This window comes from Bactrocera latifrons, unplaced genomic scaffold, assembly GCF_001853355.1.
Source record: "Bactrocera latifrons isolate USDA-ARS-PBARC rearing strain unplaced genomic scaffold, ASM185335v1 scaffold_100, whole genome shotgun sequence".
NCBI lineage: Eukaryota > Metazoa > Arthropoda > Insecta > Diptera > Tephritidae > Bactrocera > Bactrocera latifrons.
The window spans coordinates 651,145-664,860 of NW_017534409.1; positions in this window are offsets into that span (position 1 = coordinate 651,145).

Genomic DNA, 13,716 nt, shown 5'->3' on the forward strand with positions numbered 1-13,716 from the left:
TGTTTGTCGAGAGAGGACTTTGCTTCTCAATTGCCTACTCAGTCCGAAGTAGTCTCATGGTGGAAAATATGACTACACTTATGTTCTTTGTAAAACGGAAAGCTTTGACAGATTAGGAGTCAATCAGCCCGCACAATAGAGGAAACTTCAAATTATTCTTCTGTCCCATGAGTAATACTTAGTCCAGAGGTCCCATGAGAGAAATGAGTTGAGAGTAGGTTAGGTTCAGCAGATTAAAGTTCCGCACTTCGGATCTCGGTGCTTAGTTTAGGTTAGGTTAAATGGCTGATCAAAGATTGCACATGGACTGCTATATGCAGAGCTTTGTGAAGCTATTGAAAAGAAGAATTCCTATGTTCGAACATATAAATACAAATATCCACAGGCTTTTAATTTACACTCACGCCAGTTCGGTGGGATATCTAAAGGCATGCGCTCTCAAGTGAATATATTTTGACCTCCAAAACGCGGGACAGTTAAGAAGGAAGTGTTACGTTGTTTCCCCCTCATCTTCTTCCATACATCTTCTCACCTTACAGCACGGACGCCAATAAGGCAATGGCCTGTTAAAAGTCCCACAAATAGGGAGAAGCTAACCTTACTGAGGTCACTATATCTCTTGCGATTGATCTTACGCTAAAACGCTTTTGCGATTCACGAATAAATTAGTAAGCTGGACACTTTAATAGAAATATATTAAGAAATCCAGGACAACAAACAAAATATTTTGTTGCAGAGTTTAGTTATATATGTTGACAAATATTGCTTTTAAAAGCCTTTTTAAGTAAGCTTTTTTTCATAGAAGGCATCAACGACGCCATTTTTCTGCCTTTCTCGCTATGATAGCTTTTCTGCAAATAATTTATTGCTTGCACTGATTTGTATGCCACCTAACAAAAAGACTATAAATCAGTTGTTGTGGTAAACGAGTGGATATTTTTATAGATGAAGACAAATGACGACTTCAAATTAAAGAATACATTTCAAATCGCGCGATTGTATGCACAAGTGATTTTTGTATAACACATTTTTATTGAATAAAAAATAAGATACTTTAAATAAACTGATAAAAGTCAATATATAATTGTAGTAAATATATTTATATACATATATGTGTATGTGTATAGTCACCACTAAATACTGATCTTTTAGATGAAATAAAATATCCACTGCAGCACCTTGAAAATCACCATTTCGCATATTCGAATCAGATTCAATCAAACCGATCACCACAACACAAAGAATCATATCCGGTTCGAAGATTTATGAATATGTATTCGAAGTCGAAGTCGAACAATAACTAAGAATCTGCTTAAGATAAGCTGCATGCGATTTGCGTAAATTCTTTAAAATCTGCTGGTATGCGCGAGCGAGTTAAATAAATGATCTATATAATTAATTAGCTAACTGATCCTGGCGCGTATGCTGCTACATAGAAATATGTACATATAGTAGGGTGATTCACAAAAAAAAAAATTATTTTTGCTTCATTTGGTACTCTGAAAAATAGGTTCCTAGAGACCTCTAGCAAAGCCTCTCCAAGAATGTGTTCTTAATTGTAACGGGAAGGTCCTCCAATTTACAGTTTTCTGTTTTTTCTTATTATTACCTTTTAAAAATTAACGGTTGAAATTTAGTTATTTTTGGGAAAATTTTGTATTTCTTATGAATTTTATAACTCATTGAAAAAAAAATCATTATGAATGAAACTCATAGGTTTTTGGAGAGGTTTTCTTAGAGGTGTCTAGGAACCTATTTTTCAGAGTACCAAACGAAAAAAAAAATTTTTTTTTTGTGATCCACCCTAAAAGCATTGATGTTTGACGACGAATATTTCGTAAACGCTTAACTTAATCGAAAAATCATGTGAGACCATTTTTATAGAGCAGTAAATTTCCTACAAATCTTTGAGTTTCATCATGCGTAATGATTTTTTTTTTCATTGAGTTATAAAATTCATAAGAAATAAAAGCTTTTCCGAAAAATAATCAAACTTCAACCGTTAATATCTTTTAAACTGTTGGGTTTACGAAAAAATCGTATCAGACCTTTTTTGTAGAACATTAAATTTCCTACAAAATCTAAGGAACAAAATATTTTTTTAAAGTGGTTGGAAGCGATATATACACTTTTCTATCAGATAATAAGAAAAAATATAAAACTGTAAGTAGGAGGACCTTCCCTTTACAATTAAGAACTCAGTTTTGGAGAGGCTTCCTTAGAGATGTTTAGGAGCCTATTTGTCAGAGTACCAAACAAAAAAAATTTTTTTTTTTTGAATCACCCTAATGTATAATACACATATTCATATTATTTGCATAGCATTAATTCCGATTTTATGTTCAGCTCGAAAAAGTGTCATATCATACAAAATAACATAAGCAAATACAAATAATTAATGCGGCAGTTAATGCTTGCTCTTCCTTCCTCAATATTTTAAACAATATTATACATTTGGCGGTAACTTTTAGGAGATTATTTTAATTTTTCGTTATCGTAAATTATTTTTTTCATCAACATCGGTATTTAAGCGTTAATAATAGAAGCTTTATAATGCACACACTGGCAATTATGCTCGTCCATCATAAATATTGTCTATAAATGTCATAAATCCATTGTTTATTATGTAATATTAAGCGAGTAGGCGAAACGATAGCGCCACTGCTGTTCAACTCTGCTTTCGTGCATTAGCAAGAAATTGTGCGCAAGTGTTGTTGTTGTTAACAATGAGACATACAACGGCTTGAGCATACATTAATAACTGCTCATATTCGTGCACACATACATACATGCATACATAAATATAAATTTGAGAATATAAAGTAAAGAAGAAGAAGATTTACTCATAAATATTTGAAATGAAATTATGCGTAGCAAATTCAAATGAACGAACGGTGTTATAATTTGATTACAGTTTTTTGTTTTCGTTTTGGCAGAACACACAAAACTAGTAATTTCAAGGCTCTGCATGAGTTACGATGCCACCACACCGATTTGGCATAGTTCACGGCTGTCAATTGAATATCGATTTGTTTTCTCAAAGTCCAAAATATTAATTTGGTGTTAATTGCTGTGACTGGGTGTAGGCAAATTAAGTAATTATACACGCCTAGAGTGTGCAATATTATTTTTTTGTTTTTGTAAATAAGTGGCAATGTGTTCGATTGCTTAATTTGTGTAAATAAAAGTTACTTATACGCCCCGCCCATTGTGTTAGTTCTCACATTCTAAATTATTTAATAATACGCTACATGATGTAGCTATTTTATTTCATTATTTAATTTTAGCCAAAAAATCATTATTTACAACTATAGCTTACATTTTTAATTATATAAATATGTAACTGAATTGCTAAGGTCAGAACAGAATTTTTCTTATAAGCGTTCTCCCTATAAAAAGTCAAGCTTCCAAGCCGATTTTTCTCATGGAACATAACTTGTTTTATCAACATGCCACAGGGCTGAGAAACGTATATTATATTGAAAATTGTAGCTATATTTTTCAACATACAATTTTCGATATACTCAAAAATATGTATTAATTTCCATCTAAACCTCCTAATTTGATAGAACGCACTTGGCGGCATGCCACTTTTGACACTGACAATGAAAAGAGAGTCACTCGAGCCAAAGTGAAGGACGAGTTCATAACATAATCCCCTTAGTTCGGTGATATTATAAGCTAAATGTGTCAGAGCGTTGTATTGTAAAATAGTATTGTATCAAATTATGACTGGTGGTGAAAACAGATCCATTAGGACAATCCTAAACGCAAAAAATCATAAATGAAACCTGACCAACTACCAAATCAACGTCTTAATCTCGATGACATCAAAGTAATGCTTTGTATTTTAAGGGGCAAAAAATGTGTTCTGTATTAGGAGCTTCTAAAACCAGGGAAACCTATAAATATTGCTCCTTCTGACAGACATTTACTACTTAGATTTGAATTATATTCACATCAGAAGGGGTTTCCAGAAATTGGCTTCGCCGAGGTGGCACAATTCTTTTGGGATAAAATTCACAAATTGAGAGAAAGGTGAGAAAATATTATCACTTACATGAGCAATACTCTGAGTATTTTTGTTGATATGTTTTCAAATAAAGGATCAAGTTTTGAAACAAAATTTAAAAATGTAAATTTGGTTACACCGAAACTAGAATACCCTTCACAAATGCAAGGGATTTCATATAAGAACTTAATTTCGATCGCTCAGACGAACATGATCAAACACATATTTCATAGAGTATACGTTGTTTCCTGCTTATATATTGCTGTTTCGAACCTCGTGGCAAACTTAATACACCTTTACCAGGGTAAAAAAACCCCACGGATATAGTTATATTGAACATCTTACAAGTCCATTTAAGAACTTTTTCTCACTATCTATTGGCTATCTTATTTATTTAGAATCTTAAGAGTCTGCAATCCGATCCTTATCCCATATGTTAAATTTGGCTTGAACCAGAAAAATATATGGCATTTGACTAAAACAACTTCACTAAAATCAAAAACGCATTCAGAACAACTACAGTGATTTCCTGTTGTAATACAGTTCATTGTGCCAACTTATCATTAGATGTCATTGCTCGAAGTATTTTAAATTTTCCAGACTCATTTGGTGCTATATATTACCATATAAAAATCGGTTTCCCTTCTAACCCACTTATTGCATTGAAGACAGCTACATGTAAAGCAACAAAATAAATTAAGCGCACGCTTTTAAATATTAACGAAATTTTAAATTTAAAGTCATTCATAAATTCGTGTAAACGATTCATTAAATAGCCGGTGGCTTCACGCTTAAAAGTCATTCAAAAGTTGTGCACATAAAAGCAATCGCCCTGCTCACCATCAGCCGTATCGATCTTTAACTACAATTACTTTTTTCTCCGGCTTGATTGCGCACGCAAAATTGTTTTGCATCTTTGCACAACAGTTGAAGTACTTGCTGTTGCTCATCCCGCTCGCCCCACTCGCCTCTTTGTAAATCGCCTTGCATTGGCTTCAGCAATGCCTCGCCTCTTTGTTTTTTTTTTTTTTTTTTGTCAATTTGGCTTATCATTCCTACTGTTATTGTAGTGTTTTTGTGTTGTTGGCCTCACACAATGACACTTCAAAGCGTCAGCCAACGCTCACTTGCTTTTCACTTTCAGCTGTTTTTACTTTCAACCGCGACTCGGCGCGAAAATTACACAAATTCCAGCAAAAAAAGGTGTTCAACGCTCGCCGAAACTTATTTAACCGCAAATTGGTGTCAAAATGCCTAATTAAGCTGCAATTAATGAATGTTATTTAAATATTTTTTATTTTTATTTAACTTAATTTTATTTTAATATTGATTTTTTTTTTTTTTTTGGCAAATTAAAACTGTAGGGCACATAAGTACACATACATACATACTCGTACATTTGTTTATGTTTATTTTCAGTAAATATTTCTTTAAAGGGAGCTGTCATTGAGTTTATTTTTAAGGATGGGTACCATTGTTACCGCTGTGTGTCTTTCAAGGGCAAGCCACCAACGCAGCAGACGATTTTGGGCTTGTTTAGTAATGTGAATTTCAGTGCTACATACATACAGTATACATATATATAAATACCAATTCTCTCACATAAATGTATATATGTATTTCTGTCATTTGTTAGCACAATTCAAGTGAACGTTGTATCTGTGTATCATTTTTTTCATTTATTTATCTAAGCGAAAAAATGTTTTTCTAACTTTAACTTTTATGGCGAATGGACATAAATCAAAGTGAAGTTTTGCAAAACTTGAATAAATAATGCGAAAAGAACACGAAAATACAATTTATATTTTTTGGAGCTAAAAATTAATCAACTCTCTTCCGCCTTTCACATCGCATGGCAATGCATGAATAGCTTGATACTAGCAGAACTTACTCTTATAACTTATTTCATAAACATATTAAGATAAATATACCAATATATGAAATAAATATCACATTTTATGCCAGTTCGCAACGGTAGCAAAACTTATTTCTTAAAAGCACGTCACATTCTCATAACTTTATTCTTACCATTAAAATCACATTTCGGCAGAGACTTTAATTTTAGTAATTTAACTTCATCTAAATAGTGTTTATACGTTGCCCTTTCACCTGTCTCCTTTTAATTTAATGCTATTATAAATAAAGCTGTCTTATCACTTCAAATTCTCATAAATGTAAGCAAAATATATTCATTATACTTTAGTCGACTGGTTTTTGCGTAAAAAACAAATTACGAACACTAAACTACATATAACATATCATAGTTGTGACAGCCATAAATAACTCAAACAAGACCCCAGTGGTCAACCCCAAAGTTTCCTTTAAGCGATAGATGTAAGAGAATGACAAGATTTAATAATAGTAAAGTTTGATTTAGACATCGTAGGAAGCATGATCGAAAACAACGCTAATTTTATAGAGTTCTTAGAACCAGGTCTAGCCATAGGATGGAAATTTAGAAGAATATATCAACTGTTATGTTGCTTAACGCTGAGCGACAGAATGAGATCTCTACTTCTACCATCTTGGCTTGTGGCCAATCGATTTCAAGCCCAATTTTGCCGAATCGCGAGCTTTAAAGTACTGTGTTCTGAAACTGTGTTCTGAAGAGTAGTGATCATACTGATAACATTTCTACACTACGTGTGTTATGACAGAAAAACAAATTATGTGCACATTCGTTTAAATATAGCGGGATATCAATAGAGACGCTTCAAAAGTAGAATGATAGAAACAGCAAACGACGCTATATTTTTTCCCGCTTTTTTGACATTTTTCTTCACAAAGGCTTGCCAATTCATCATGGAAAGATATACGATTCAACAACTAGTCGAAATTGTTAAAATTTTCTACCGAAATTCGAAGTGAATGGCCTTAACTTTAAGAGCGGTGCATTTAAATTTGGGTCGTCATAATCGTCCTGTCAGATCAACAATTCAGCGTCTAGTGGAACATTTTGAATCCACAGGCACAGTACAAAATATTTCCGTGCCAGTGAGATAAATAAATGCAAGTATTGTCGGAAATATTGCTGCCGCAAGCTCATCAATTGAGGAAGACATAAGTCAGTCTCCCACAAGTCGTTCTCAAGCATTTGGCATCTCTGTCAATTCGTTGTGGCGAATTTTGCGAAAAGATCTTGGCCTATATACTTACAAGATCAAATCGACGTAGAAAGCCGCTTGACCACCAGAATCGTCGAATGTTTGTGAATTGGGCTGAGCAACAACATGAAAATGATCCGCATTATCATCGAATATGCATCCTCAGCGATGGGGCTCATTTCTGGTTGAATGGCTTCGTCAATACGCAAAATATGCTTTGTTGGTTAGGCAGCAATCCACACGTAGTCCATGAGTCACCACTGCATTCCGAAAAAACTACGGTTAGGTGCGGCTTATGAGCCTGCGGCGTCATTCGGCCGTACTTCTTCCGCGATAAATAAGACCGTCACGTTGCTGTGAATGGAAATCCCCACCGCTCAATGGTAACCGAATATTTTTGGCTCGAATTTAATAAACTTAAATAATATGTGGCTCCAAGAGTACGGCGCCATAATCCACACAGCAAATGTCACAATAGGTTTATTGAAAACCAAGTTACGTGAACATGTTATTTCGCGAAATGGCGCCGCTAGACTAATTCTTGTGGGACTACGCCAAGTCTATGTTCTATGCTAATAAGCCAGCTACGATTGATGAGCTTCGTACTAATATCGAATGTGAAATTGCAGCAGTTTCGGTCGATTTATGTTTTGAAAACCGTCGAGAATTGAGTTCAGCCATGGAATAGAAATCGAGTTCCGTACATAATGGTACTTTCACACGAAGAAAGAATTTCATTGATATTCCAATGTCCTCTTATGCCCTTTGTCCGTTGAATTTGGCAAACAAAATGTATAAAATACAAGGTAGGGCAGATGAGATTGCGGAAAGTCTACCTTGTTTTAAAAGATTCATAGTTACTGTCCAAAGCGTATCAACTTTGTAAGCATCTAGAAGTAACGAAACACGTAGCACAACAAAAATGAACCGGAACCAAGACATTAGTTACTTTTAATAATCAATCATAAATTTAATAAATACCCCAAAAGCATTTAAAGAAGCAAACAAGATACTTTTGGTCTTTAAACTACATTCCAGTAATCTTAATAAAAATATGATTTAATAAAATTTTACAAAGGCCTTACTTAGACTTACTACGGTAAGAAAATGTAAATCAGTTCGCATGACTTTACACCAATTTATGGAAGTCAAGCCTTTTGTTCACCAATTTAACGTAATATATCTTTAATCCGGATCTCGCTTTATTTGTGGTTCAAATCTTTAGGTAGTATATCTGATATGATCAAATTTGATTGGTCCATTTAAACTTCGCACACAAACAAAAAAATATTCTTAGACTATTAAAATCTTTTTAAATTCCGTATGAAATTTGGAGAATCAATAAATCGACTCATTCGTGTTGGTTAACGTTCCGAGGATGAAGCGTGCAATAATAGACTCACACCAAAAGAGCTGAATTTTTGCAGAAAAGGCGTCAAAAATGGGTCGCAAAATAAATGCTTGATAACGTAGCTGAGAGAGAACTCTACATCATTAATATACTTAGAACATCACAAAAGGATCTTTGAAGGCGATAACAAGTATTTGGGGTGGTATAAGTCTGCAGATAACGAGATGTGAAAGTGCTCTGTAGACAATTAAATTAATTTTTACTTAATTTTAATAAAAAAAATAGGCTAAAATAACTTTATATTCAAGTGTCAATTTACACATGATAATTTTAGTGACACAAAATACTTTTAATTATTTCTTATTAAAAATTGCTTGTTACTTAACGGATGCATTTTACAAGTGGATATACATAAGTCTATAAAATCTATCTATATGTGTCTATTTAAACTAATACCCACTTCAAACACGAACTTTGACCTTTTGAAGCTGTTGCACTGACAGGTTGCGCAGTAAATGCCATTTATGCCTGCATATTTGATCAAAAGTGGGCAAGAGCATCTTCAGTATTTATACCGTCAATAGCTAACGGCTTTGTAAGACGCATACAGACATACAAGTTTAAGTATTGACATGCTAACGACAAACTTTTATTTTAATTTACTTTTTCTGTTTGCAACTAAGAATGCAGAAGCAACTCTGGGCATGTGCCAGCCAGTTCAATGCGCACATTCTAATAAAGAATCCTATACATATATATTTATTTTTTTTTTCGTTATATATATATATGTATATATGTATGTATATCTGTATACTCTTATAAATATTTGGAAAAAGTAACAGCATGTGTTTATAATTTGTTCTGTAGCGTCTGTGTCATTGACATTACAACGCGGTTGCTGTGTGTGTCATTCACCAAATTTGGCTACTGATTATTTGATTATTCCGTTGGAAATCTTTAATGAAATTCTTTCTTGCCACTTTTTTGTTTGAATTCCAACCTTTTTGTGTTTTTAATTGATTACTAATAACACTTGTAAATAAAGTAATTAATGAGTCTGGCGACATGAAAAATATGCGGTTAACCAAAAGTACAAACCTTTTTTTTAAATAAATTTTAGCTTTTAATTGCTTCATTTTTATGATACAAAACATTAAAAAATATATATTGAGGTATATGTATGTATGTATGGCTGTAAATATTGCTCATCTTAAGCGGGATTGTATTACCAATTTGTTTTCGTTAAGGTTAACCGTTACAATCCATAATTCACTCGCATTTATCATTGTGTCAAATGTCAAACGGCTGATAAAGTCACGACTCTTCGGTGGTCGAATGGGTGAAACAGTACAAAATAAGGTAGATTCGTATATTTGCATTCGCTGCTGATGTTGTCTGCCTCTGGGTAACTCCCACAAAGTTAAATTAAAAATAAAGTCGCATTAAGTTAATGCGAGCCTATTTACTATGTATCATATTTCAGTTTTACAAATGAGTACACTATTAAATTGTATATTAAAGCTCCAAAAAAATTTTATTTTCAAAGCTATTATAAATTATTCTTATTCTGGTTGATTAATGATATCAGAAATGCCTTTAGAACTCCCTTCAGCGCAAAATAGGTCAGCTACCGTAAACAATAATGATTCTGTGTTTCCACACAGTTATTGTTAGACCAATCTGCTCTACGGTGCAATAGTAAGATGGACAGTACAGAAATCTTCCTACCGGAAGCGAATGGAAAGGATTCAGAGGCTCGCGGCGCTGTGCATAACGGGAGCTATAAGAACAACTCCAACGGCGGCTCATGAACTGGTACTAAACCTGCTACCGATAGACCTCTTCGCTGAAAATTACATAGCAAAAAAAACTGGCTGCACGAGAATTTACACTCTAGAACCTTCGGGTATAGCTTGGTGGGTAATGATGGTTGGGCAAACATCGACTAAATGACCTCACTTTTCAACTAGGAAAGAAGGTTCAAAGTAAGCATAGAAAAAGAGGCGTAAATGTATGTTGGGAGTTAGGCATACGGCAACCAAGAATGGTGTCCGAAAACGTGATAAACATTGGGAAACAAATGTATTGCCTTTACGACGATCTTGACAGAAGCGTGACAAAGAAAATCAAAATCCGATGGAACGAGCTACCTGGGTGCAAACTGCACAAGTCATATGCAAAAGCGTAGATCGGAAGTACTCAAAATTCCTATTGGCACTCAATAGAAAAGACTATAGGACATGATGGAAATACTAACTGGTCACTGTCTGATGGCGACATACGCCCGCAGGATGAAGCTGACAGATCAAGAAGACTGCAGTAAGTGTCTAGAGCAGGGCACCAGGGAAACAAGGAAGCATCTCTTGTTCCGGTTCTGCGACAGGGAGCTGAAACCCCGGAGCACCTGCTGATCGACAGTCTGTAGACGCAGGACTAAGGCCCTTGGAATGATGTTTCCGGATAGGGATCGCATTGGCTCGCTAGCACCCGGACAATGTGAGTCAGGAGAGGGCACAGCAGACCAAAGGTCGCGGTGCATTCCTCATCTTCATTCATTCATCTCTTGTGCACTTGTCACGCCATGGCAAGACTATGCTTTAAGCACTGGAGGAGGTATCGATAGTGACCCCGCAGAGTATGTTAGAATTCGCGTCAAGCGCAGGCATCCTAAACGATGACTATTCTTCTTCGACTTGGCAACTGAACTCCAATGCTGGCTTATTGCCCTACCAGATTAACCTAACCTAATTTCTGTTATTGAATCTCTTTGAGAACTTGAACGTAATGACGTCTATGGATAATCTAATTTTAACGAGATTTCAATTTATTGTTTGCCATTCTATGCATTTTCTTCTATAAGTACAATATCTACTGCTAAAGTTGTTTGCAGATAATATATTATTAATTACGTAATGTTACTGTGGGGAATAAATGCAATTAGGCACGGAGCGTCTGTCATAACCAAATAGTTCAAAAATATATTTACATTGCATATATATGTACATATGTACTAGTTATGATAACACTGACTGCACAGAAGCGATTAAGCTGGAGAGAAATAGGCAAGAGTAAAGCTTATCAAAACATTTTATTCAACTTGACATAAAGTAATAACTAACAACAGCAACGTATGTAAGTATTTATATATATTTCCACGCACATATATAAAATGTATACTTATAAAATATGCACAACAGTTTATTTCTTTACTAAATTTGTACGAAGCTACTGAAATGCAATCAAGTTTGCTACAAATTATTTTTGTTGTTCATAAACAAAATTGACAAGCGTTACTAAAATGCTGCCGGAATAGCTGACTGGCAACCCCTGCTCACAGCGCAGCCTGACAACATTGAACGGGCGACTTAGCTGAGTGACAGAGTGACATGCAACATGATGCCTACTGACATGCACACACATACAAATGTGTGGCAGAGGCTGAATGATTGTATGCAAAGTTGTAATGCCCAATTATGCATTCAAGCTGTTTCATCATAGGCGTAATCAAAATCTGAACTTTACATCTCGAACTACAATTGTATTTTATTTATGCTAATGTGTTGTGAGTATAAAAACGCACTTAATACTGTATTAGTGTGTCATTGTGTTTGAGTATTATTTGGAGTTATTATAGCAGTCATTTAAATATTTATTGATAATAACAATAATCCATATACAAAATCGATTACAACAGGTGTACATTTTCATGATTGTTATTATCTTCTATTGCCATGTCATTGTTTGACAGCTCATTTTGCTTTACATAAAAAGCTACAAAGTGGCGCTTAAGACATGGTTAAATATTTGGCTGAGGTTAAGCTTCTCCACCACTTTAGTCCACGAACATGATATTCCACAAATTGGTGTGTTAGAAACTCTTCTTCAAATAAAAATATGAGAAATATAGCAGCAACTTATAAGATCTCTGGGCATATACGCACTTAGTCATAACTACTAGCCACTTCTCTTGTCATAGATATTACCCTTTTCTTCTTGTTTTGTCACTCCAGTGATAAACGAAGACTCGCTAAGAAACTTTATGAAATTCGCGAAATTTTAGGCAACCTCCCGGCATCTAAGCATGACGATGCCGGAACCGAATTATTTAAAAGCAGTTCCATTTGTCAGCGTAGGTGGTATCCGCTTTCGTTTAGCTCTAGAAATGTTTCCTTTAGTTTCTCCCTCATCCAGCACACCAATGATAATGCGGTTCCGTGCCAGATAAGTGAACAAATATACGAGCGTCTCGCCCTTTTTATTCGGTCTTTTAACTGACTGATTAACCTTTACCGCTGACCTCTGGTTTTTAACTGCCACTAGCGCTAGCGGAAAAAGCTTTAATTGTGTAGAACCACGTAATTAATAAAGTATTGAAACTCTTTTTTAAGCTTCTCATGACTTGGCGGTTGCAGCTGTATCTTTGTGAGCACACGTTTCTCCGCATGGTTTCCTTTTCTGTTGCCTTTCTAAAGTTAAGCTTGGCAACTCCAGTGCTAGTAGCAACCATTGCTCCTTGACCAAGCTTAGTTACTGTCTTTGTGTTAGCTGCTTTAGAGGTCGATGAAAACGGTCTCTTTACGAAACAACTAGTTCCGTCAGTTCTCCAACTAGAACAAATTTTTTTGACCCACAAGTGAAGGGAAAAGCAAGTCCGCTTTTGCATAGCCCCCACTGCGCAATAAAATTATCATATTACGTAAGGTGAAAGGAATCTATTAACTCCACTCGAAAGTGAGCTATTTAATAGCACCCAACGACTATGGCAAATATGAGCGCGATCTGTCAAGCAGTTTGTTACAATAGCTGCATTAGTCGCCTAGGTAGTCCGTTGCGATTTTTCCAATGGATAGAAATGTCGAACAAAAAATGTGTCTCAAATTTTATATTATAATCAAATTTCGTAGGCGGAATCTGTGTGAATGTTGGAGAAGACTTACGGTGATTCAGTTTTATCAAAAACACAAGCCTACGAGTGGTACAAAGCCTTCAAAGACGGTCGAGAGATTGTTAAAGACGTGACTGGCTCTGAACGACCTTCGACCTCTTCAACTGATGAAACTCTTACAGAAGTAAAGGATATGATGCATGAAAATCGTCAGGCAAGTGTTAATAGTATTTATAGTAATATTTATTTATTTTTTTTTTTTTGTTTTTTGGTTTTGAGATAATTCTAAGCCAAAACGTGTTCCTCAACGTCCGACAACTTAAAAAAAGAGATAAAAATCCGGGTAGTAGACCCGACTGTTGTC